We start from the raw sequence: 25442 nt of genomic DNA, 5'->3' as shown, positions 1-25442 counted from the left end.
ATGTCATTGATACGTCTCCAACGTATCTATAATTTTTGATTGTTCCATGCTATTATATTATCAACATTGGATGTTTATGGGCTTTATTATGCACTTTTATATTATTTTTGGGACTAACCTATTAACCCAGAGCCCAGTGCCAGTTTCTGTTTTTCCCTTGTTTTAGAATATCGCAGAAAAGGAAAATCAAACGGAGTCCAATTGACCTGAAACTTCACGGAACTTATTTTTGGACCAGAAGAAACCCAGAAGACTTGGAGTGCACGTCTGGGGATCAACGAGGAAGCCACGAGGCAGGGGGGCGTGCCCACCCCCTAGGCGCGCTCTCCACCCTCGTGGGCCCCTCGTGGCCCCCCTAACGTACTTCTTCCACCTATATATATCCATATACCCTAAAATCATTGGGGAGCACAATAGATCGGGAGTTTCGCCGCCAAAAGCCTCCGTAGCCACCGAAAGCCAATCTAGACCCGTTCTGGCACCCTGCCAGAGGGGGAATCCCTCTCCGGTGGCCATATTCATCATCCTGGTGCTCTCCATGACGAGGAGGGAGTAGTTCTCCCTCGGGGCTGAGGGTATGTACCAGTAGCTATGTGTTTGATCTCTCTCTCTCTCATGTTCTTGAGGTGATACGATCTTGATGTATCACGAGCTTTGCTATTATAGTTGGATCTTATGATGTTTTCTTCCCCCCTCTACTCTCTTGTAATGGATTGAGTTTCCCCTTTGAAGTTATCTTATCAGATTGAGTCTTTAAAGATTTGAGAACACTTGATGTATGTCTTGTCGTGCGTATCTGTGGTGACAATGGGATATCACGTGATTCACTTGATGTATGTTTTGGTGATCAACTTGCGGGTTCTTCCCATGAACCTATGCATAGGAGTTGGCACATGTTTTCGTCGCGATTCTCCGGTAGAAACTTTGGGGCACTCTTTGAGGTTCTATGTGTTGGTTGAATAGATGAATCTGAGATTGTGTGATGGATATCGTATAATCATACCCATGGATACTTGAAGTGACATTAGGGTTTTGCTTGATTTGTGTCTTAAGGTATTATTCTAGTCTGAACTCTAGGGCTAGTTGTGACACTTATAGGAATAGCCCAATGGATTGATTGGAAAGAATAACTTTGAGGTGGTTTCGTACCCTACCATAATCTCTTCGTTTGTTCTCCGCTATTAGTGACTTTGGAATGACTCGTTGCTGCATGTTGAGGGATATTTATATGATCCAATTAAGTTATTATTGTTGACAGAACTTGCACTAGTGAAAGTATTAACCCTAGGCCTTATTTCCTACCATTGCAATACCGTTTACGCTCACTTTTATCATTAGTTACTATGCTGTTTTTATAATTTCAGATTACAAAAACCTTTATCTACTATCCATATTGCACTTGTATCATCATCTCTTCGCCGAACTAGTGCACCTATACAATCTACCATTGTATTGGGTGTGTTGGGGACACAAGAGACTCTTTGTTATTTGGTTGCAGGGTTGCTTGAGAGAGACCATCTTCATCGTATGCCTCCTACGGATTGATAAACCTTAGGTCATCCACTTGAGGGAAATTTGCTACTGTCCTACAAACCTCTGCACTTGGAGGCCCAACAATGTCTACAAGAATAAGGTTGTGTAGTAGACATCAAGCTCTTTTCTGGCGCCATTTCCGGGGAGGTTAGAGCTTGAAGGTATATCTTTAGATCTTGCAATCGAGTCTTCTAGTTTCTTTTTTTATCACTAGTTTAGTTTTTAAAAGAAAATTATAAAAAATGGAATTAAGTTTGCCTCATACGCTTCATCTTTTTAATATCTTTCGTGAGTATGATGGAAAGGAAAATTGTGCCAAAGTGTTAGAAGAAGAATGCATTAAAATGTTTGGAACTAAATCTTTGAATGATGAGCATGATTGCAATGTTGTTAGTATGAATTCCTTGAATATCCATGATGCTAATGATATGCAAAGCCACAAGCTTGGGGAAGCTATGTTTGATGAAGATGATATTTTTTGTCCCCCAAGTTTTGATGAGCAAATTTATTATGATGAAATCATGCCTCCTATTTATGATGATTATATTGTTGAAAGTGGAATTGGAGAGGTCATGACTTTATTTTGTGATGAATCCACTATTCCGGAAGAGGTTCGAATTGATTATGAGAACAAAGTTGCTATCTATGATGATTATTGTGATGACTTGTATGCTATAAATAATAATGATATCCATGAAACTTGTCATCATGATTTTAGTTTTCAATTGGATTATGCCTCACATGATAATTATTTTGTTGAGTTTGCTCCCACTATTATTCATGAGAAGAATTTTGCTTATGTGGAGAGTAATAATTTTTCTATGCTTGTAGATCATGAAAAGAATGCTTTAGGTGCTGGTTATATTGTTGAATTAATTCATGATTCTACTGAAAATTATTATTATGGAGGAATATATGCTTGTAGGAATTGCAATAATATCAAGTTTCCTCTCTATGTGCTTAAAATTTTGAAGTTATGCTTGTTTTACCTTCCTATGCAAGTTGATTCTTGTTCCCACAAGTTGTTTGCTCACAAAATCCCTATGCATAGGAAGTGGGTTATATGTAAATGTGCTATTCATATTCTTCATGATGCTCTCTTTATGTTAAAATTCTTATCTTTTATGTGAGCATCATTGAAATCATCGTGCCTAGCTAGGGGCGTTAAACGATAGCGCTTGTTGGGAGGCAACCCAATTTTATTATTGCTCCTTGCTTTTTGTTCCTTTTTGGTAATAAATAATTCAACTATCCTCTGTTTAGATGTGGTTTTATGCTTTTAATTAGTTTTTGTGCCAAGTAGAACCGTTGGGAAGACTTGGGGAAAGTCTTGTTGATCATGCTGTAAAAAATAGAAACTTTAGCGCTCACAAGAATTGCTTCCATTTTTATTTGGAAGTGCTATTTAGTTAATTATTTTTTCATATGATTAATATATAAATTCCTCAGGTCCAGCAATTTATTTGAGAATTTTATGAGTTCCAGAAGTATACGTTTGATCCAGATTACTACATACTGTTCTGTTTTTGATAGATTCTGTTTTCGATGTGTTGTTTACTTATTTTGATGAATCTATGGCTAGTAAAAGAGTTTATAAACCATAGAGAAGTTGGAATACAGTAGGTTTAACACCAATATAAATAAATAATTAGGTCATTACAGTACCTTGAAGTGGTGTTTTGTTTTCTTTCGCTAACGGAGCTTACGAGTTTTCTGTTAAGTTTTGTGTTGTGAAGTTTTCAAGTTTTGGGTAAGGATTCGATGGACTGTGGAATAAGTAGTGGCAAGAGCCTAATATTGGGGATTCCCAAGGCACCCCAAGGTAATATTCAATGATAGCCAAGAGCCTAAGGTTGGGGATGCCCCGGAAGGCATCCCCTCTTTCGTCTTCGTTCATCGGTAACTTTACTTGGAGCTATATTTTTATTCACCACATGATATGTGTTTTGCTTGGAGCGTAAATTTATTTTGTTAAGATTTGCTTGCTGTTATTTAGAACAATGTTTTGCATCTTTTATTTCAATAATAGTGGCATTGATAGCCTTTACTATGTCTATTTTAGAAGTCCACATGTTGCTGTTTGAAAACAGAAAGTTTACCGCTGTTGCAATAATTCCCTAGAAGAGTCAGAATGTGATAAAATGTTGAAACCTTTTGCATATTAAGCTATGATAAATTTAATACAGTGGGAATTTTCTTTCATAATTTTTGGAGCTAGGAAAGTATGGATGTTGCTGCATTCTTTACAGACTGTCCTTTTTAGGCAGATTGCTGTTATGTTTGCATTGTTTGCATATGTTTGCTTCTTCAATGATTCTATTTGAGGATAGGACTATTAAATATGCAGAGGCATTTAGTATGAAATTTTGAATAATAATTTTAGTGATTTTCTACATTAGAGTATGATAAGGTTTTGGCAATGGTTTATACTAACTTATCTCACGAGTCCTTGCTGAGTTTTGTGTGGATGAAGCTTTTGAGATTTAGGGAGACCGTGATATGAGAGGAATTACGGAGACACAAAAGATCAATCTTGGGGATGCCCAAGGCATCCCAAGATAATATTTCAAGAAGTCTCAAGCATCTAAGCTTGGGGATGCCCCGGTTGGCATCCCACCTTTCTTCTTCAACAACTATCGGTTAGTTTCGGTTGATCCTAAGTTTTTGCTTCTTCACATGATGTTTGCTATTCTTAGAATGTCATTTTCCTTTGCTTTGCTTGATGTTTGAATAAAATACCAATATATGAAATTATTAAATGTTAGAGAGTCTTCACGTAGTTGCATAATTATTCAACTACTCATTGATCTTCACTTATATCTTTCGGAGTAGTTTGTCGTTGCTCTAGTGCTTCACTTATATCTTTTTAGAGCACGGCGGTGGTTTTATTTTATAGAAATAATTGATCTCTCATGCTTCACTTATATTATTTTGAGAGTCCTTTAGAACAGCATGGTAATTTGCTTTGGTTATGAATTTATCCTAATATGATGGGCATCCAAGAGGGATATAATAAAAACTTTCATATAAAGTGCATTGAATGCTATGAGAATTTTGATACTTGATAATTGTTTTGAGATATGGAGATGGTGATATTAGAGTCATGCTAGTTGATTAGTTGTGAATTTTAGAAATACTTATGTTGAAATTTGTGATTCTCGTAGCATGCACGTATGGTGAACCGTTATGTGATGAAGTCGGAGCATGATTTATTTATAGATTGTCTTCCTTATGAGTGGCGGTCGGGGACGAGCGATGGTCTTTTCCAACCAATCTATCCCCCTAGGAGCATGCGCGTAGTACTTTGTTTCGATAACTAATAAATTTTTGCAATAAGTATGTGAGTTCTTTATGACTAATGTTGAGTCCATGGATTATACGCACTCTCACCCTTCCACCATTGCTAGCCTCTCTAGTACCGTGCAACTTTCGCCGGTACCTTAAACCCACCATATGCCTTCCTCAAAACAGCTACCATACCTACCTATTATGGCATTTCCATAGCCATTCCGAGATATATTGACATGCAACTTTCCACCATTCCGTTTACTATGACATGATCCATCATTGTCATATTGCTTTGCATGATCATGTAGTTGACATTGTATTTGTGGCAAAGCCACCGTTCATAATTCTTTCATGCATGTCACTCATGATTCATTGCACATCCCGGTACACCGTTGGGGGCATTCATAGAGTCATATTTTGTTCTAAGTATCGAGTTGTAATTCTTGAGTTGTAAGTAAATAAAAGTGTGATGATCATCATTATTAGAGCATTGTCCCAGTGAGGAAAGGATGATGGAGACTATGATTCCCCCATAAGTCGAGATGAGACTCCGGACGAAAAAAAGAGGCCAAAGAAGCCCAAAAAATAAATAAAAAAGAGGCCATAAAAAAGAGAGAGAAAAAAGGCCCAAATAAAAAAATATGAGAGAAAAAGAGAGAAGGGACAATGCTACTATCCTTTTACCACACTTGTGCTTCAAAGTAGCACCATGATCTTCATGATAGAGAGTCTCATATGTTGTCACTTTCATATACTAGTGGGAATCTTTCATTATAGAACTTGGCTTGTATATTCCATTGATGGGCTTCCTCAAAATTCCCTAGGTCTTCGTGAGCAAGCGAGTTGGATGCACACCCACATAGTTTCTTTTTGAGCTTTCATACGCTTATAGCTCTAGTGCATCCGTTGCATGGCAATCCCTACTCACTCACATTGATATCTATTGATGGGGATCTCCATAGCCCGTTGATACGCCTAGTTGATGTGAGACTATCTTCTCCTTTTTGTCTTCCCCACAACCACCATTCTATTCCACCTATAGTGCTATGTCCATGGCTCGCGCTTACATATTGCGTGAAGATTGAAGAAGTTTGAGAACATCAAAAGTATGAAACAATTGCTTGGCTTGTCATCGGGGTTGTGCATGATTTAAATATTTTGTGTGGTGAAGATAGAGCATAGCCAGACTATATGATTTTGTAGGGATAGCTTTCTTTTGGTCATGTTATTTTGAGAAGACATAATTGCTTAGTTATTATGCTTGAAGTATTATTATTTTTATGTAAATATTAAACTTTTGTCTTGAATCTTATGGATCTGAATATTCTTGCCACAATAAAGAAGACTACATGGATAAATATGTTAGGTAGCATTCCACATCAAAAATTCTGTTTTTATCATTTGTCTACTCGAGGACGAGCAGGAATTAAGCTTGGGGATGCTGATACATCTCCAACGTATGTATAATTTTTGATTGTTCCATCCTATTATATTATCAACTTTGGATGTTTATGGGCTCTATTATGCACTTTTATATTATTTTTGGGACTAACCTATTAACCCAGAGCCCAGTGCCAGTTTCTGTTTTTCCCTCGTTTTAGAATATCGCAGAAAAGGAAAATCAAACGGAGTCCAATTGACCTGAAACTTCATGAAACTTATTTTTGGACCAGAAGAAACCCAGAAGACTTGGAGTGCACGTCTGGGGATCAACGAGGAAGCCACGAGGCAGGGGGGCGCGCCCACCCCCCTAGGCGCGCCCTCCACCCTCGTGGGCCCCTCGTGCCCCCCCTGACATACTTATTCCACCTATATATCTCCATATACCCTAAAACGATCAGGGAGCACAATAGATCGGGAGTTCCGCCGCCAGAAGCCTCCGTAGCCACTGAAAGCCAATCTAGACCCATTCCGGCACCCTGCCGAAGGGGCAATCCCTCTCCGGTGGCCATCTTCATCATCCCGGTGCTCTCCATGATGAGGAGGGAGTAGTTCTCCCTCGGGGCTGAGGGTATGTACCAGTAGCTATGTGTTTGATCTCTCTCTCTCTCTCGTGTTCTTGAGGTGATACGATCTTGATGTATCGCGAGCTTTGCTATTATAGTTGGATCTTATGATGTTTTCTTCCCCCCTCTACTCTCTTGTAATGGATTGAGTTTCCCCTTTGAAGTTATCTTATCGGATTGAGTCTTTAAAGATTTGAGAACACTTGATGTATGTCTTGTCATGCGTATCTGTGGTGACAATGGGATATCACGTGATTCACTTGATGTATGTTTTGGTGATCAACTTGCGGGTCCCGCCCATGAACCTATGCATATGAGTTGGCACACGTTTCCGTCGTGATTCTACGGTAGAAACTTTGGGGCACTCTTTGAGGTTCTATGTGTTGGTTGAATGGATGAATCTGAGATTGTGTGATGCATATCATATAATCATAACCATGGATACTTGAGGTGATATTGGAGTATCTAGGTGACAGTAGGGTTTTGGTTGATTCGTATCTTAAGGCGTTATTCTAGTACGAACTCTAGGGCTGTTTGTGACACTTATAGGAATAGCCCAACGGATTGATTGGAAAGAATAACTTTGAGGTGGTTTCGTACCCTACCATAATCTCTTCGTTTGTTCTCCACTATTAGTGACTTTGGAATGACTTTTTGTTGCATGTTGAGGGATATTTATATGATCCAATTATGTTATTATTGTTGAGAGAACTTGCACTAGTGAAAGTATTAACCCTAGCCCTTATTTCCTACAATTGTAATACCGTTTATGCTCACTTTATCATTAGTTACCTTGCTGTTTTTATAATTTCAGATTACAAAAACCTTTATCTACTATCCATATTGCACTTGTATCACCATCTCTTCGCCGAACTAGTGCACCTATACAATCTACCATTGTATTGGGTGTGTCGGGGACACAAGAGACTCTTTGTTATTTGGTTGCAGGGTTGCTTGAGAGAGACCATCTTCATCCTACGCCTCCTACAGATTGATAAACCTTAGGTCATCCACTTGAGGGAAATTTGCTACTGTCCTACAAACCTCTGCACTTGGAGGCCCAACAACGTCTACAAGAAGAAGGTTGTGTAGTAGACATCAGTCATCTCTATGCTATGTTTCAGGGTGATATGCCTGATGGCATGCACAAGTCTGCTGAAGGCTGTGAGACAAACCCAACATATATTGCAGCAAAGAAGGCAAAACATCTTGAAGATAGCGAGACAACCCCAAAGTCTTGTCTTGATGCAGTGTTCAAGTTACTTGAGACTAGCAGTCAGACAAGCTCATAGAATTCGTTGTCTGAATCAGTTTGACTTCTTCAGTCCCAAGTTATAGCAGAAAGGCATTCTGCAACTCAACTTCGACTTGAAGTCCTATCTCTAAGAAAGATTGCGGAGAACACCAATGAGAACCTCATCGTTAAATAGCTACACCTGGAAGCTATGACCGACATGCTAGGCCGGTCTCACAGCCTTGCTCAGCAGCTTGCGCAACAGTTCCTGCGCAAGGCTAACCTTTCTTGAACTGTCTTGGAAGTGGTCTCGGTTCAGTATTATTTTGTTACGCCGCAATGGTGCCCAGTTTTTGTAATATGCTTCTTCGCTGCGAGTTATGATCACTGGTGGCGAACTTCGATGCCCAGTGGATGTAATATACTGATACGTCTCCATCGTATCTACTTTTGCAAACACTTTTGCCCTTGTTTTGGACTCTAACTTGCATGATTTGAATGGAACTAACCTGGACTGACGCTGTTTTCAGCACAATTGCCATGGTGTTATTTTTGTGCAGAAATAAAAGTTCTCGGAATGACCTGAAAATCAACGGAGAATTTTTTTTGGAATATATAAAAAATATTGGAAGAAAGATCCACGCCAGGGGGCCCACACCCTGTCCACGAGGGTGGGGGCGCGCCCTACCCCCTAGGCGCGCCCCCTGCCTCATGGCCCCCCTGGAGCTCCACCGACCTCAACTCCAACTCCATATATTTTTGTTCGGGGAGAAAAAAAATCAGAGAGAAAGATTCATCGCGTTTTACGATACGGAGCCGCCGCCAAGCCCTAAACTCTCTCGAGGGGGGGGGCTGATCTGGAGTCCGTTCGGGGCTCCGGTGAGGGGAATCCGTCGCCATCGTCATCATCAACCTTCCTCCATCACCAATTTCATGATGCTCACCGCCGTGCGTGAGTAATTCCATCGTAGGCTTGCTGGACAGTGATGGGTTGGATGAGATTTATCATGTAATCGAGTTAGTTTTGTTAGGGTTTGATCCCTAGTATCCACTATGTTCTGAGATTGATGTTGCTATGACTTTGCTATGCTTAATGCTTGTCAGTAGGGCCCGAGTGCCATGATTTCAGATCTGAACCTATTATGTTTTCATCAATATATGAGAGTTCTTGATCCTATCTTTCAAGTCTATAGTCACCTACTATGTGTTATGATCCGGCAACCCCAAAGTGATAATAATCGAGACCACTCTCGATGACGACCGTAGTTTGAGGAGTTCAGGTATTCACTATGTGTTAATGCTTTGGTCCCGTACTCTATTAAAAGGAGGCCTTAATATCCCTTACTTTCCGCTAGGACCCCGCTGCCACGGGAGGGTAGGACAAAAGATGTCATGCAAGTTCTTTCCATAAGCATGTATGACTATATTCGGAATACATGCCTACATTACATTGATGAACTGGAGCTAGTTCTGTGTCACCCTAGGTTATGACTGTTACATGATCGATCACATCCGGCATAATTCTCCATCACCGATCTAATGCCTACGAGCTTTCCATATATTGATCTTCGCTTATTTATTTTTCCGTCGCTATTGTTACAATCACTACAAAACACCAAAAATATTACTTTTGCTATCGTTACCACTACTATCATATTACTTTGCTAGTAAATACCTTGCTGCAGATATTAAGTTTACAGGTGTGGTTGAATTGACAACTCAGCTGCTAATACTTGAGACTATTCTTTGGCTCCCCTTGTGTCGAATCAATAAATTTGGGTTGAATACTCTACCCTCGAAAACTGTTGCGATCCCCTATACTTGTGGGTTATCATATACCATAAATCCTTTATTGTATAGTGTAGGTTTATTCTTAGTTACTATGCCGTAATTTCATTATTGTATATAGTAGGTTTGTTCTTAATTCCTACTAGTTACTGCCATCATTCGCTATCTGAAAAAAAATCAGATGTAGTCGACCCGGCCGAAACATTCGCCTCTAACAGGCCTGGTGTTTAGCGGGCCACAATTGGGCCGTCATGCATCTTTCATGGGCCCGAATCATTGGGGCCTTCACACTTTGCACAAGGCCCACAACTTACACCGGCCTATATTTTAGTTGGGCCTTTTATGGACGCAGCGCTTAGTTTGGCCCAGGTAGTGTTGGGCCATTAACAGGCTGAATATTGTACTGGCATGTTACGGCCCAGATTAAACCATGGGCCTTTAGCAGGACGAAATGCATATTGGGCCTCAACTTTCACTAGTCGTTGATGGGCCTTCAGCAGGATGAAATGCATATTAAACCATGGGCAGTTACAAGGCCGAAACATATCTCGGGCCTTAGTTGGCCCACTGATATCATGGGCCTTTAAGAGGCCGAAAGCTTAGTATAGACATCAATGGGCCGAATTATGCGACAGGCCTTTAACAGGCCCAAAGTCACGTTGGGCTTAACTGTTGCCACCTTTATCATGGGCCGTTAGTGGGCTCGATGTCCTGTCGAACCATATATGGCCCATGTGCAGCACGGGCCATTCCCAGGCCAAAAGTCACACCAGGCTGAAATGGGCCCATGTCTACATCGGGCCTCTAACAGGCCGAAAGTCACTGGGCTGTAATTGGGCCCAAATATTCGACGAACAATTAACGGGCCAGATCTAGCTTCGGGCCGTGAATGGGCCCAAATATTCGGCGAACAATTAACGGGCCAGATCTGGCTTCGGGCCGTAAATGGGCCTTTATTAAGTAGGCCGTTATTGGGCTGGCCCACTAGTACCTGAGTAAGTACTACGGGCCTTTGACTGGGCCAGCCTTTTAACCTATATGGGCCTCTGTTGGGCCGTGCCATGTGTCGATGTATCATAGGCTTTGGGTCCAATGAGTGGATGACATCTGTCCCAACGGTGAGCCGACACATGTTTCCTCCAGCCAATGATGATTTTACACGTGGAAAATCCCCATTGGTTGGGGCTGTTAACGGGTTATCGGATCCAAAACTGGACCCGATAGCTTAACGGTGTTCCATTACGGTGGATGCCACGTGTCGGTCACCCTTGACGAAAGCACTTCTGTGATGCGCGATTTATCGTCATGGAAGTGGACACTTCCGTGATGATAATTTTCGTAATGTCATGGAACACTTCTACGACAGCACAGGAATGACTATCTTGATTCTGTCAGAAATTTGTCATGGATGTACATGCATGACAGAAAACGTGACCTACTGTGACAAACATGTATCATCATGGAAGTGTATTTTTTTGTAGTGACATCGACCAGTATGTACTTACATGTTCGCGACCAGAATGACAATGCTACGTACGCATCGACCAAGTGGGTCCCTATTGTCAGGCACTTCCTTGCGTGCGAAGATGTAGCCGGTGGGTCCTAGCAGTCAGGGGTTGAATCATTTTTTGCCCATAATATGGACGCAGTTCCTTGCGTGCGAAGATGTAGCTGGTGGATCCCAGCAGTTAGGGGGGAAACGTCTTTTTCACGAAATACGGTGGCCCGTCTTGTTGGGGATATAACTACTGGGTATAAACCACCCAGGAGGGGCCGGGTTATACCTGTAATGAGTTATTCATATTGAAGCCCATGAAGACAAAGAGTATGGCGCTTTAATATAAGAGATCTAAAAGCCCAGGGCCCAAAGGCAGATTAGGGCCCGTAGACATAAACCACCATAAGGTGTGTAACTTGTGTTGTAAGATAGGAAAGAGTAGAGACTGAGCCGGACACGTTTATGAGCCGGCCGGGGTTCTGTAAACTGCCGGGCGTCAACTTGTGTATATAAAGGGACGACCCGACGGTGGCTCAAGGACAAGAAACAACAACTCGAGAGCCAGGCAAAGCGGATTCACTCCCTGGTCATCGAAACCCTAGCAATCCCATCATAACTGGAGTAGGCTTTACCTTCACCGCAAGGGGCCGAACTAGTATAATTCATTGTGTCCTTTGTCTGCGTTAACCCCTTTAAGCTAACTATGTTGCAATGGCTCCACGACTAAGTCCTCACAGTAGGACATCTGCCATGACAATCCCATGACAGTTGGCACCCACTGTGGGGCTATCGCATGATGGTTTCAAGTTCTTAGAGGGAAGCTTCGAAGGGCTAAAGGGATACATTGTGGGCCGAATGACCAAGAGTCGTCGCGGCAAGCTCTACATCGACGACGCATGCTGCGGCCCCGAGGCCGGTTCAATTGAGTATAGATATCGGGTCCCCTTCGGCGGTATTCGCGTCTTCATTGGCAAGATCGGCAAACCGGGCCCTGAGCCGGACATCTGCATCGACATCGTCGAAACGGCTCAACATGTGAGATCCGCCCGGGTTCAGCCTGCCATGAAGCATGCCTTCGTGGGAGTCATCCACGGAGTTGAATCTGAGGATAGATCGGTATATGGTGGTGAAACCCTCGTTTACTCTGATGACGAGTCATCTACCGGAGAGACTGAGTCATTGTACCAACTGCAAGATGGCCGGTTTGGGGGCTGTTCCGATGGCGACAGTATTCCGGACCCCCTTGATCCGCCGAGCCGAGTTGCGATCTTCATGGCCGGTACGCAGTCAGCATAGCATTCTTCAACCGCAGCAGCAATGATCGCCGGCTCAGCAGCAGCGACAGCAGCTGGGGCAAGAGGCCCTACTCCACCGCCGGCTCAGGTTTTGTTTGATTTGTTCGACTCTTTGGCAACACTGCTGGTGGCTGAAGTTAACACGGTGAATCAGGATCAGCATAACGCAGAAGTGATACGTCTCCAACGTATCTATAATTTTTGATTGCTCCATGCTATATTATCTACTGTTTTGCACAATATTGGGCTTTATTATCCACTTTTATATTATTTTTGGGACTAACCTATTAACCGGAGGCCCAGCCCAGAATTGCTGTTTTTTTTCCTATTTCAGTGTTTCGAAGAAAAGGAATATCAAACGGAGTCGAAACGGAATGAAACCAACTGGAGAAGTTATTTTTGGCAGGAAAGCTACCGGAAAAACATGGAGTGCACGTCAGGAAAGGAACAAGGGAGCCACGAGGCAGGGGGCGCACCCACCCCCCTAGGGTGCGCCATCCACCCTCGTGGGCCCCTCGTGGCTCCCCTGACGTATCTCTTTCACCCATATATACCCATGTACCCTAAAACTATCGGGGAACACAACAGATCGGGAGTTACGCCTCCATAAGCCTCCGTAGCCACCGAAAGCCAATCTAGACCCGTTCCGGCACCCTGTCGGAGGGGGAATCCCTCTTCGGTGGCCATCTTCATCATCCCGGTGCTCTCCATGACGAGGAGGGAGTAGTTCTCCCTCGGGGCTGAGAGTATGTACCAGTAGTTATGTTTTTGATCTCTCTCTCTCTCGTGTTCTTGAGGTGATACGATCTTGATGTATCACGAGCTTTGCTATTATATTTGGATCCTATGATGTTTCGTCCCCCCTCTACTCTCTTGTAATAGATTGAGTTTCCCCTTTGAAGTTATCTTATTGGATTGAGTCTTTGAAGATTTGAGAACACTTGATGTATGTCTTGCCATGTGTATCTGTGGTGACAATGGGATATCACGTGATTCACTTGATGTATGTTTTGGTGATCAACTTGCGGGTTCCGCCCATGAACCTATGCATAGGGGTTGGCACACGTTTTCGTCGTGATTCTCCGGTAGGAACTTTGGGGCACTCTTTGAGGTTCTATGTGTTGGTTGAATAGATGAATCTGAGATTGTGTGATGCATATCGTATAATCATACCCACAGATACTTGAGGTGACATTGGAGTATCTAGGTGACATTGATGTTTTGGTTGATTTGTGTCTTAAGGTGTTATTCTAGTACGAACTCTAGGGATGTTTGTGACACCTATAGGAATAGCCCAACGGATTGATTGGAAAGAATAACTTTGAGGTGGTTTCGTACCCTACCATAATCTCTTCGTTCGTTCTCCGCTATTAGTGACTTTGGAGTGACTCTTTGTTATATGTTGAGGGATAGTTTTATGATCCAATTATATTATTATTGTTGAGAGAACTTGCACTAGTGAAAGTATGAACCGTAGGCCTTGTTTCAATGCATTGCAATACCGTTTACATTCACTTTTATCATTAGTTACCTTGCTGTTTTCATATTTTCAGATTACAAAAACCATTATCTACTATCCATATTGCACTTGTATCACCATCTCTTCGTCGAACTAGTGCACCTATACAATTTACCATTGTATTGGGTGTGTTGGGGACACAAGAGACTCTTTGTTATTTGGTTGCAGGGTTGCTTGAGAGAGACCATCTTCATCCTACGTCTCCTACAGATTGATAAACCTTAGGTCATCCACTTGAGGGAAATTTGCTACTGTCCTACAAACCTCTGCACTTGGAGGCCCAACAACATCTACAAGAAGAAGGTTGTGTAGTAGACATCAAGAAGTCGCAAAAGTAAAGGATCAGATAGCTCAAGCTAAGGCAGATCTGGCAGCCGAGAACACCAGAATGGCTGTGGAGTGGGTCGAGTTGGATGCACAAGCTTATCGTCTTATGTTGGATCAGAACACATCAGATGATGTAATGAGGAGAAGGTACCGGTCCCACCTGCCTCTGGTTTATGAGCCAAGGAATCTCTTTAACACGCCAGGAGCAGGAACAAGTAGCCAGCCAGTGGTAAACCGGGTTCAACCGCACACAATGGATCCGCCTCGTCCGGATATCCCGCCGCAGTGCGTGTCAATGACTCCGGGTAATTACTCCAACCCCCTGGATAAAATAGTCGCCGCCGCTTCATGATTGGCAGCCCTCCCAGTCGAAGGTGAGTCCCTCGTAGCAGTTGAGACGCGACGGGCTAGGGAGCTCCTTCAGACAGCTTTGACTCAGCAGCAGGCGTATTCATACAGCCGCGAGAGGATTCATTCCACCCCCACCCAAGCCGGAGTTAGAGCAGGAACTTTGATGAACCGGCTGTGTCAAGTAGTGCGCGGGACCTTTACCCGCCTCGAGGGCATAATCCAGCAGGTGGTGGTACTAATGCTCAGGATTTGGTGGATCAGGGCAGAGCGCATCGAGAAGCCGAGTTAGTGGCGCAGTACGCGGCCCGTCAGCTTAGTCCGGTTCGTGCAACAACTTCGGAAGAGCCAGGAGTTACCTCCAGCTCTTTGGGGGTGCCGTGTCTCGTCCCGGCTCTACGTAATGTACGGCTGCACAAGGATTTCAAAGGACCCCATAAAGTTCCCAATTATACTGCCGATTTACCCCCCGAGTCATGGATCGAAAGCTATGAGATGGCAATGGAGATGTTGGATGTGGATGATGCGGCCTGTGCTAAATACTTCACCATGATGTTGGAAGGAACATGTAGCGACCTAACCCAAATGGATCGAAGTCTCTGTGCTTAAGATCCCTGGATCGGTATGCTGACACACACAGTACTTGAGGAATTATAACAGAGTTCAACACACACTTTATTACATCAAGGTCCTCAAAAGAGTATTTATTACAATAATATGGCCAAAGGCCGTCTCAATAAAAGTAACCGCGGAAGCATTGAAGGTAAATTAGTCCATCCAACTCCACAGCAAACTGAGTGTAGAACAATGACCTATCGCACCATTAATCTTTGTCGGAAAAGTCTGCAACATGAGATGTTGCAGCCGTGTAGGTCAGCACATGGAATATGCTGGCAATTCCACACCATAGAATAATAATAAATGAAAAGACTATCTCTATATGCAAATTTAGCTGGTGCAGGCTCTAAGTTTTATTTTGCATAAAGCTAATTTTACCCTACAACAAAGGAATACATTTTTTACTACTAAATTAAAATGCCACTATTGAGAAGGTTCCTCCAACTCAATCCCAAAATTCCCAAGTTACTAGCATCCCAATAATTTCATTAAAAAGAGTGATGAGATCAACCAATAATTCACTTCTAGATACTCAAGATGTCCGTAACCGGGGACACGGCTAATCATGATTAGTTTGTACACTCTGCAAAGGTTTGTGCACTTTTCCCCACAAGACTCGACCACCTCCATGATCGGAAGATCGAGACATAGCCGTTTAGAAGTATTTCCCCTTAACCCTGGGTAGACCGGTACACCTACTTTCCCCTACATCACCTAGTCTACCACGGAAAGAGGTCACACAACTTACTTAACTATGCCAGAGCCCATAATGGCTTGTGGCTGCACACGGAAGTTTCTAGGCATGAAATATCTTATGATCCCTTTGAGCCTAGGTGGCGGACCTAGGGTAATCACATGGTTACTCCGGGATTCCCCTTGGGCAAGCACTGGTTTCTCCAGGTGCCCCAAACAATCCACCCAGATGTGTATTAAAATTTCCACCTTAGGTTATCCCAAAATTATTAACTCTCACAACTTGCATGGATCACACATACCAATCCCCGTCTATGAGCATGGCTAAGCAATATATGATATAACGAATATTCCCGGGGTGATCAAAGGTCATAGGTTCCTACCACATGAACTATATAGCATAACCACATGTTTCCAATCCTACTCATGCAATATTTTAGGGTGAAACTAATGCATACTAAAAACTGGGTATTGAGAATTAAGATCAAAGTGTGAACTTGCCTTGATAACGTTCGTTGAACTGTAAATATTCGTAGTAGCAAGCTTCGCACTCTGGAGGATCTAGCGTAAGCAAGCAATAACATACATAAGCATACAAGCAAAGATCCAAAAAGAAAGCAAATAAAGGTCTTCAAAAAACTTCAAAAACAACCAAATAAAGTTTCTGTATAGAACGTAATTTTTACAGCTACAAAACTAAATGGTTTTGGTTTTAACAGAAAGTACATGTCACTAGCTTCGATTTGAAAAAAGAATCACCTAAAACGGAGTTACGAAACTCGAGATACAACCTAACGAAGATTGAATTCAGATCTGTTTGAATGCAAATTTTAAAATTCTCAAAAATATTTTTCGTTTGGTTATCTGGATAGATGGGATTTCTATGAACTAGTAGGAAAAAGAATCAACTAAATCGGATCTATAGACTAAAAGATATACTAGAAACAAGAATTGGTATAGAATCTGAGATTGGAAATATACTGGAAAAAGGGAAAAAAATTCGGCCAGATGCCAAGTGGCGCCCTATGATTGGCTGTCTGGGTGCTCACCGGACTTGTCGCTGGCGACGAGGAAGAAGGCAACTCCGTGTGCTTCGGCGAAGGACGTGTGTGGAACGGTGAAGAGCAACGTGAGGCGGATCCGAGGAACAGCACCGCGGGGTCGGTATCGCCTCCTGGCGTGGTGGAGAAGCCGCCAGAATCCATGAACTCCGGCGAGCAATTGGCGAGGTTAGGGAGGGGGAAAATCTCCAGAAGTAGAGGGCTTCGGACGAGGGTTGAGAGGGAGCTCCCAGGGGTGCTTTATATAGGGCTTGGGGAGGTCAGAATCCGAAAAGATTGTGGTGTTTAATGGTGGCTGTTTCTTTGCCTCGTAATGGCCATTACAGGCGACTCCAAGGCGCACTAAGGAGGGCAAATGGTCGAGGGAGGCGAGGGGATTCCGTTTAGAGCTGTTTTTGAGCGAGGGAGAGGAAGGGGAGGGGTGGGGCGCGAGGGTGGGATGTTGCCCTCCTTGCGTGCGTACATACTGGAGGTTGAAGATGACCCTGTCGTGAAGAAGGCTGGGCCTCCCTTGCGCCTTGGCTGCCCATGTTTTTTAAACGTTTTTTTACAAAAGCACTTTAGGGCTACAAAATAAAATTAAAACTCCAAAAAATCCCAGAAAAAAATCACATAGATATATGGTCTTATATATGACCTTGTGAACATTTATCCGGCCTAAAATGCAAGTTTTCAAAAATAAACTTTTTGCTAAACTAATAAAATAAAGTGCAAATAAAACCCAACAAATATATTTTGATTCCAAATTCAATTTCCAATGTTATTTTCTGATTTTGAAGAAGTCATTTTATCTTCTCTCTTTATTTTATTCTTTATATAATGGAAATGGTTTTTTTGGTGAAACCAAATTTGATCCAAACTTCCAACTTCCAAAAAAATTCAAAATTGGTTTTTAGGGAAACTTCCAACTCTCTCTTTTGGTCCTTGAGTTTCTCAAAGTTCCTTGTATTAAAAATCAAATAAAACAAATGGGGCAAAAATGCATAAATCATGGATGCATATGAATGATCTATTATAAACAACCAAATTGAAAATTGGGATGTTACAAACCTACAACCCTTAAGATGAATCTCACCCTCGAGATTCTGGTTGCCTAGCAAAAAGGTGTGGGTGGTCCTGTCGGAGGTCTTCTTCTCGTTCCCAGGTGGCTTCTTCCTCAGTATGATGACTCCACTGAACCTTGCAAAACTTGATGACCTTGCTGCGGGTAACCCTACTTGCAGTGTCGGGAGTTGGGTGCGACATATGCCAATGGATGGCTTATCATTGTGGTAGCGAGTAGGACGTCGCCGGTGCCCGGAAGCGGGATGAGGCGTAGACACGAACGCCGGCATACTTTACCCAGGTTCGGGGCTCTCCTAGGAGATAATACCCCTAGTCCTGCTCTGCGGGGTCTCCGCATGATCACTAAGGCAAAGTGAGTACAAGGGCGCTCCTCGAGATGTATGTTGGAGGTAGGAGAAGGCAGGGCTAGCTCTCTCCTCCCTTTATGATCTGGTCTAGTTCTAATGGGTCGAACCCTTTGCATGGGTGCCCTGGGGGGTTATATAGGCCTACCCCCAGGGCTACAATGGTAAACGGACTCAGCGCAGGGCCCAGCCGTCAGTCTCTTCGTCTGCCGACCTTTCTGCTGACTGTTGGGGCCCGCCGACTGACGGTCCCCACCGACTGGTCTGGTACGGAGCCGACATGCCGTACCCGCCGCTTGCGGGTCTTGCCGGCTGCTTATTACTGTAGCTGTGCTTCTAATGACGCAGGCTTGGTCATGGGGTCGTGGCTACAGCCCCGCCGCCTGGCGGGCGATTACTGTAGCCACTCCTTGTCTCGTCTTGTTAATGGCGCGTGGGACCCATGGGAGGGGCAGGCCGACTCCCGTGGGCTGGCTCCCTTCGGGTCTGACTGGTGGTGCTCTTGCCGTCTTCTGGACTCACACTGACCGATAGGGCCCGTCATCCGTGGACTATACTGACAGGCCGTCGTGGGTGCAGGACTCCGCCCACTGTTGCTGATGTCAGGGATGGCATGGCAACAGTGCCGCGCCAGACGGAGATCTCCGTTGGTACATCGCACTGTGGCCTAACCATCCCCTGAAAAAGGGGAGGGAGTGGGCTTTACTGTTGCCACTCCCCGTCCCATCCCCCTGATGAGGGCATGGGCTTCGTTGGTGCCGTGGGCCGACTCCCTGTGGCCGGCTTCTCTAGAAGCCGCCAGGCGCGAGTCGACTGGTCTTGACCTCGCCTCTAGGACTCGGCCGCATGCGGGTAGCCGGCTGTTCCTTCAGCCGGCCTACAAAAGGCGGCTCTTCATCTGGAGTCTTGAGGGGCGCAGCCAACCCCGATGTCTTGAAAGGTTCTGGGCCTCGGGTTAGCCTACCCGTGGCCCATTACTCCGACAGTAGTCCCAGAAGCTGATAAGGCGTTGCGGATGATCAGCCGAGGAGCCTCAGCAGTTTCTTTCTCTGAGTGCTTGAGGTGAAAACCTCGTTCGACTTCTGTCGGGCCGACTGGTAGGAGTCGGACTCGCCCAATTTGACTCGTCCAAAATTTTTGAACGCCCCGGCGGGATCCCAGTGGCATACTAGCTAAGCTTCTAGGCTGCCGCCCGTTTCGGGCCCGTCACGTGGCAACAAGCGACCGGGCCAGTCTGGCCATCCACATGCGCGACGGGACATGCCTACAGGCGGGGCCCGCCACTACCGCACCTCGGCACGTGAGTGGATCCGCTCCGGCCGAGGTGGACGGTTGAGGTTCTCGTGGAGTTACTGCGCGCAGTAATTTTGCACGATAAACGTGGGGGCGTGGGGTAGTGGACGCAGTAGATCCCACAACCGCCCCTCAGCTTCGCAGCCCATGAGTCTATAAGTAGGGGGAGGAGGGGGAGCGGCAGAGGACGCGCGCCCTGCCTCCTCATTGCTTCTTCTTCTTTCCCCCCTCGCCGCTGCGCCTCAAGCTACATCGAGCACTACGGTGGTCCATTCACAATGAGCTCTTCCTCCACCGCCATGCCCCCTGCGGTGCACTCCAACACCTGGGATGGTTCGGAGGTCCACGACGATCACGTAGATTTCCTCCGCAAGACGCGTTGGCTGCCCGACGAGGACCTCATTCGGGTCCGTCTCGCGCTGAGGGAGGAAATCTCGCCGGCGCCGCAGGAGGGCGAGCGGGTCGTCTTCCGCTCGCACTGCCTACGCGGCCTTGGCCTACCGGCGAGCAGCTTATTCCATTCTTTTCTTGAATTCTACGGTCTCCGGTCGCACCACCTCAACCCCAACACGGTGGTGCTGCTGTCCGCCTTCGTCGCCTTGTGCGAAGGCTTCCTCGGTGTTCTCCCCACCGTCGAGCTCTAGGGGGAGTTCTTCTACTCCAAGCTCAGCACCCAAGCCGTGGGCTTGTCGGCTCAGTGCGACACGTTCATCACCGTGCGGAGGTCGGGGGCCGACAATCCGTTTCCCTTCATCAAGCTGATAAAGTCGGTGAAGATGTGGTAGCGGTCGTACTTCTACGTGAAGAGCGTCTCCGCGGAGGGTGACTGGGTCAATCTGCCGGCCTACGTAGCCGGCCCGCCGGCTGGGAGGCAGCCCAACTGGTCGTATCGGGCCATGACACTGATGCCCGTAGGAGCCGGCACCGTCGCACGACTCTGATTGCTGACGCAGTCGGAGGGCCTGACCGGGCCGGATTTGCTGGCCGCCTTCGTGGCGCGCCGAGTACTCCCACTCCAAGGTCGCCCCCACATGATTTGCCACATGTGCGGGCACCGGGACCCGAGTCAGATGTGCACCAAGGAAATGCCTCACGAGGAGGTAGCCTATATGGTGAATTATCTTGCGAACTGCAACCTCAAAGAAGAGTGGCAGTTCGGCAAGGAGCGATATTCACGTGCCACCCCTCCGCCTCTGGTGAGTCGTTTCTTTTTCTCTTTTTCTTTGACTCTCCTGACTTCTTCGTTGCCGAGTCCATCTTGTCCGATCTGACCAGTCGGCTTTGGTCAGAACCCCCTCCTCTAGCCAGCAGCCGGCACCGTGGGGCCGGACCGCGAATTCCTCCCCGACAGGGCAGAGAGCGATGTTGACGACCCCGACTTGGGGGCGGCGGCCCTGGAGGACGACGCTGAGGGAGGAGGCGGCGTAGTGGGTGGCCTGAGACTCAGGGCCAGTCTCGAGGACTGGCCTGACGATGACGAGGAGGTCGCCCCGTGCCACCAGCCAGGAGCCGGCCAGCCGGGCGCGAGCTTGTCTGCCGCACCAGACGCCCAAGGTGGCGCTAAGAAGCGCAGGGCCGGGCCGAGCCTGTTCGGCAGCCGACCGAAGAAGCCCAAGGGCTCGGCCGCGGTTACCAAGTGGGACGAAGCGGCCGCAAAGGCCAACCGCTTCCGCAAGGAGGTGAAGACGCCGCAACTAGTTTTTGCGTAAGTGCTACCTTCCTTTGCGCCATCACTTTTTCTTCGTTGAGTCCATCTGAAATTCCTTTGCTTTACATTCTTGACTTTAGGGCCCCGCTCTCTCTTGAGAAGTCGGCCGCTGGCTCCGTCATGAAGTTGGCGGAGACCTCCTCCAACACCCGGCGGATTGATCCGGTCACCGACCTCCGGGAGGCGACAGAGCGGAACACGCGGGAGGCGCGCGAGGAGCGGGAAGCCGCACGCCTAAAGAAGGCGGAAGCTGACAAGGCGGAGGCTGCCGCCCTGAAGAAGATGGCGGAAGTCGAGGCCGCTGATGCGGAGAAGAAGCATGCTGAAGAGGCCGCACATCGCCAGTCGGCGGTGTTCGTCGTCCCTCTGAACTCTGTGCCGCCACCTTCGGAGTTCACGGTGTAGACTGGGGAAGTCGGCGACGAGAACCCGATCATGGAGAGGGATGGCGATGACATCGCCATGCCGGACGTAATCGTGCTGCCACCGCCGCCGTCCGGGAGCGTGCCAGGCGGGCAGCTAGCAGACCTGCCGATGCCGCCAACTGAAAACATGGTGGCGACGAGCCTTGCTCTTGAGGTCGGCACACCGACGCGCCGTCGTCTCGCGAAGGCGGCCTCGGCGTCGCGCCCTCTGGAGACCGGCGCCGCGAGCTCCACGATCCCGGACACCGAGGCGACGAGCGCCTCGCCCACTGGGTGGGTGCAGGGAGGCGGGACGGGCCCATTGAACCAGGCGCTTTTGGACGTCCAAGCCAAGCTCCAAGCCGAGGGTGATGCCATCATGGAATGCACCAAGGCGTATCTGGCATCACGAGTAGCCATCCGGGTACGCGTCCTCCTTCTTTGTTTCTGTTTCTTGTTCTTCTTCTTGGGGGCGCGCCAGCGCACCCAATGGGTGTAGTCCCCGAGTTCGGGCCGACTGTTGAGCAGGCAGCTCGGAACTCTAATCGGCGAGTTCCAAGTACCAACACTTTCTTTGAAATTTTGTCGCAGGATTACCATAATCTTCATGTGACCACCTTCAACGCCAACATTGAGGAGCTGGCCAAGTGGACCGCCGACTTGTCGGACAGCCGAGGTGAGTCCTCTTCCTTCTCTGCAAGGGTGCGCTGGCGCACCCGCGGGCTGTAGTCGCCGAGATTTGGGCCGACTACTGAGCAGTCGGGCCGGATCTCCCCAGCGACTATTCTTCTTTTGTTGATGATTCCTTTATTCGTGGGGGCGCGCTGGTGCACCCGCGGGCTGTAGTCCCCGAGATTCGGGCCGACTGCTGAGCAATCGGGCTGGATCTCCCCGGTGACCTTTCTTCCTTGTTTACGACTGACACCTTTTCTTCTTCTTCTGTAGAGGCCAACGCCACCCTGCAGTAGCAGCTGGGCGAGGCCAACACTGCGCTATGTGTCAAGGAGGAGGAGTGCGGCCAGCTGGCGAAGGAGCGCGACCGATTGGCCACGCAGCTGGCGGAGCAGAAGGAGCTGCTCAAGAAGGCCCAGAAGGAGGCGGAGGACAAGGAGGCCACCCTCCTTGCCGAGTTCGCGTCCGAGCGCTCCTCCTGGACCGACAAGGAGGCGATGCTGGTCTCTAGCTTCCATGAGATCGAAGATCTCGTTGACGGTGAGCTTCCCCTCATTTTCCTTTTCTAAGCTGCCGACTGCTAGTCGAGTCGACCTCTAGCCTTTAATCTTGTTCTTCATTCTTCTGTCTTGGCAGACTTCTTCCCTGGCCACTCGGTTGCTACCAACCAAGCCATCAAAGCGGATCACGAAGGGCGGAGGGCGGACGGCGCACAGATCGCGGCCGACGCCCCCCGAACTCTTGGCGAGGAGATCCTGAGCATCGAGGCCCGCCTTCGGCCGGCTCACCGGATGTTGCGCCGGCTTCAACATGACGGCGCCCAGGTGATTGCTGCCCTGGGGCCGGGTATGCAGGCACCGCGCACCCCTAGTCAGATTGCTGACTGGCTGGAGGTAGCGGCTGGCCGCCTTGAGGCTTGGAAGGGCTCTTTGGCCCAGGCTGGAGCGCACCGGGCCTTAGAGTTCGTCAAGGCGTGGTATCATGGGCTGAGTCTAGCCCAGCTAGCCACGTTCTGGCTAGAAGCTCAGGCGGAGTTGGCAGTCGTGGAAGACAATCTCGTCAAGCGCGCAACGTCGATCCCTGAATACATCGACGCTAGCATCTTTGTCCCAGAGTGGGCTGAGAACGGCGAGGAGGCACCGCTGGAGTGGTTCGGGCTGAACCTGGACGACGGCGAGGACTCGGCGGAGGTGATTGACTCCAGTGGCGAGGAAGAATGCGAGGCGGAGGAAGGAGGAGGCGCCAGAGTTTGGAGCAGACGGCCAGCCCCAGCTCGACCGCGCCTCTAGCAACGAGCCGCGCCCAACCGAGCCAGCTGCTGCCAGAGGTGACCAAGCGGAGACCAACCAGCCGGCTACTCCGGCAACTGGCACCACCGACCCCTCCGGTCCTCCGAATCCGTCTGTAGTTTCCTAGGCTGCCACTTCATCTTTGCTTTTATCTTCTTAATAGTCTCGATGAACTTGTTAATTTGCACAATTCCACCCGCGGGGTGTATCTTGAATCTCTGTTTTGAAAATTCGGCCAAGGGCCTTTTCTATGTAAATATTTCTCCGCGTTCTATATCTTCTTGCCCATTGCTCTTTGGCTTTTTCCTTTGCTGCCTTCCCTTGGTTGCCGTCTTGCCAGTCGGACAGCCGCTCTGCGGACTGTTGCAAGTACTTAGCTTCTTTGGGAAGGCAAGTACTTAGCCGTTTAGAGTTTTTTAGCAAGTTGTTTAGAAAACGGTGAGCCGGCTGCTCAAGAGTCGGTTGTAAAAGGCTGGAAGCCGGCTTAAACTATGTACATGCTTTGAGTCCTTTGCCATTTTTCATGTGGACACCCATTCTACCTTACTCCTGCCCACCAGACAGTCGCTCTGCGAGCTGTGGCTTCTAACAGGAGACGGCTTAAGTGCCACACACTACTTGTCCGGCTGCAGGAAGCATTTCATAGTACAAGACGACAAGTCCTCGGGCCGACTAGTCGAACCCGGTGCCGAGCAGCATAACAAAGAATAACATACTCATAGGCATAATTCTTATCATATAGATAAACGAGGGCAGTCCCCGAGCTCTTCTTGGGGGGCCCAAAGTCTTCGTACTTTAATACAAAACATAGCGTGGTACATACTGCATTAACTGTAAAATCTTCGGAGGAGATTTGCATTCCATGGACGCTCCGTCTCTTTGCCGGAGTCGTCCCTCTTGCGTGCTCAGGGCTTCTGTGCGTCGATCAGGTAGTAGGAGTCGTTGCCCAACACTTTGCTGATGATGAAAGGGCCTTCCCAAGGTGCTGAGAGCCTGTGCTGGATGGCTGTTCGCTGGATCAGCCGGAGCACAAGGTCTCCTTCTTGGAAAGATCTCCGCTTGACCTTCTGGTTGTAGTATCGGCGCAGGCTCTGCTGGTAGATGCTGGACCGGCTGAGTGCCAACAGCCGGCCCTCTTCCAGCAGATCGACGCCGTCTTGACGTGCTTGTTCTGCTTCCTCTTTGGTGTACATGGTGATTCGAGGGGAGTCGAATTCTATGTCCGTTGGGATGACGGCTTCTGCACCATAGACGAGGAAGAAGGGCGTGAAGCCGGTTGACTTGTTTGGAGTTGTGCGCAGGCTCCATAGGATGGCTGGAAAGTCGTCAAGCCAGCAGCCGGCCGAGTGCTCTAGAGGCTCGACCAGTCAAGGCTTGATGCCGGACAGGATGAGGCCGTTTGCTTGCTCTACCTGGCCATTGGACTGCGGATGGGCAACAAACGCTAAGTCCAGTCGGA

This window comes from Triticum aestivum, chromosome 6A (genome assembly GCF_018294505.1).
Source record: "Triticum aestivum cultivar Chinese Spring chromosome 6A, IWGSC CS RefSeq v2.1, whole genome shotgun sequence".
Classification (NCBI taxonomy): domain Eukaryota; kingdom Viridiplantae; phylum Streptophyta; class Magnoliopsida; order Poales; family Poaceae; genus Triticum; species Triticum aestivum.
The sequence above is the reverse complement of the archived record's forward strand: the minus strand, read 5'-3'. Positions refer to the sequence as shown.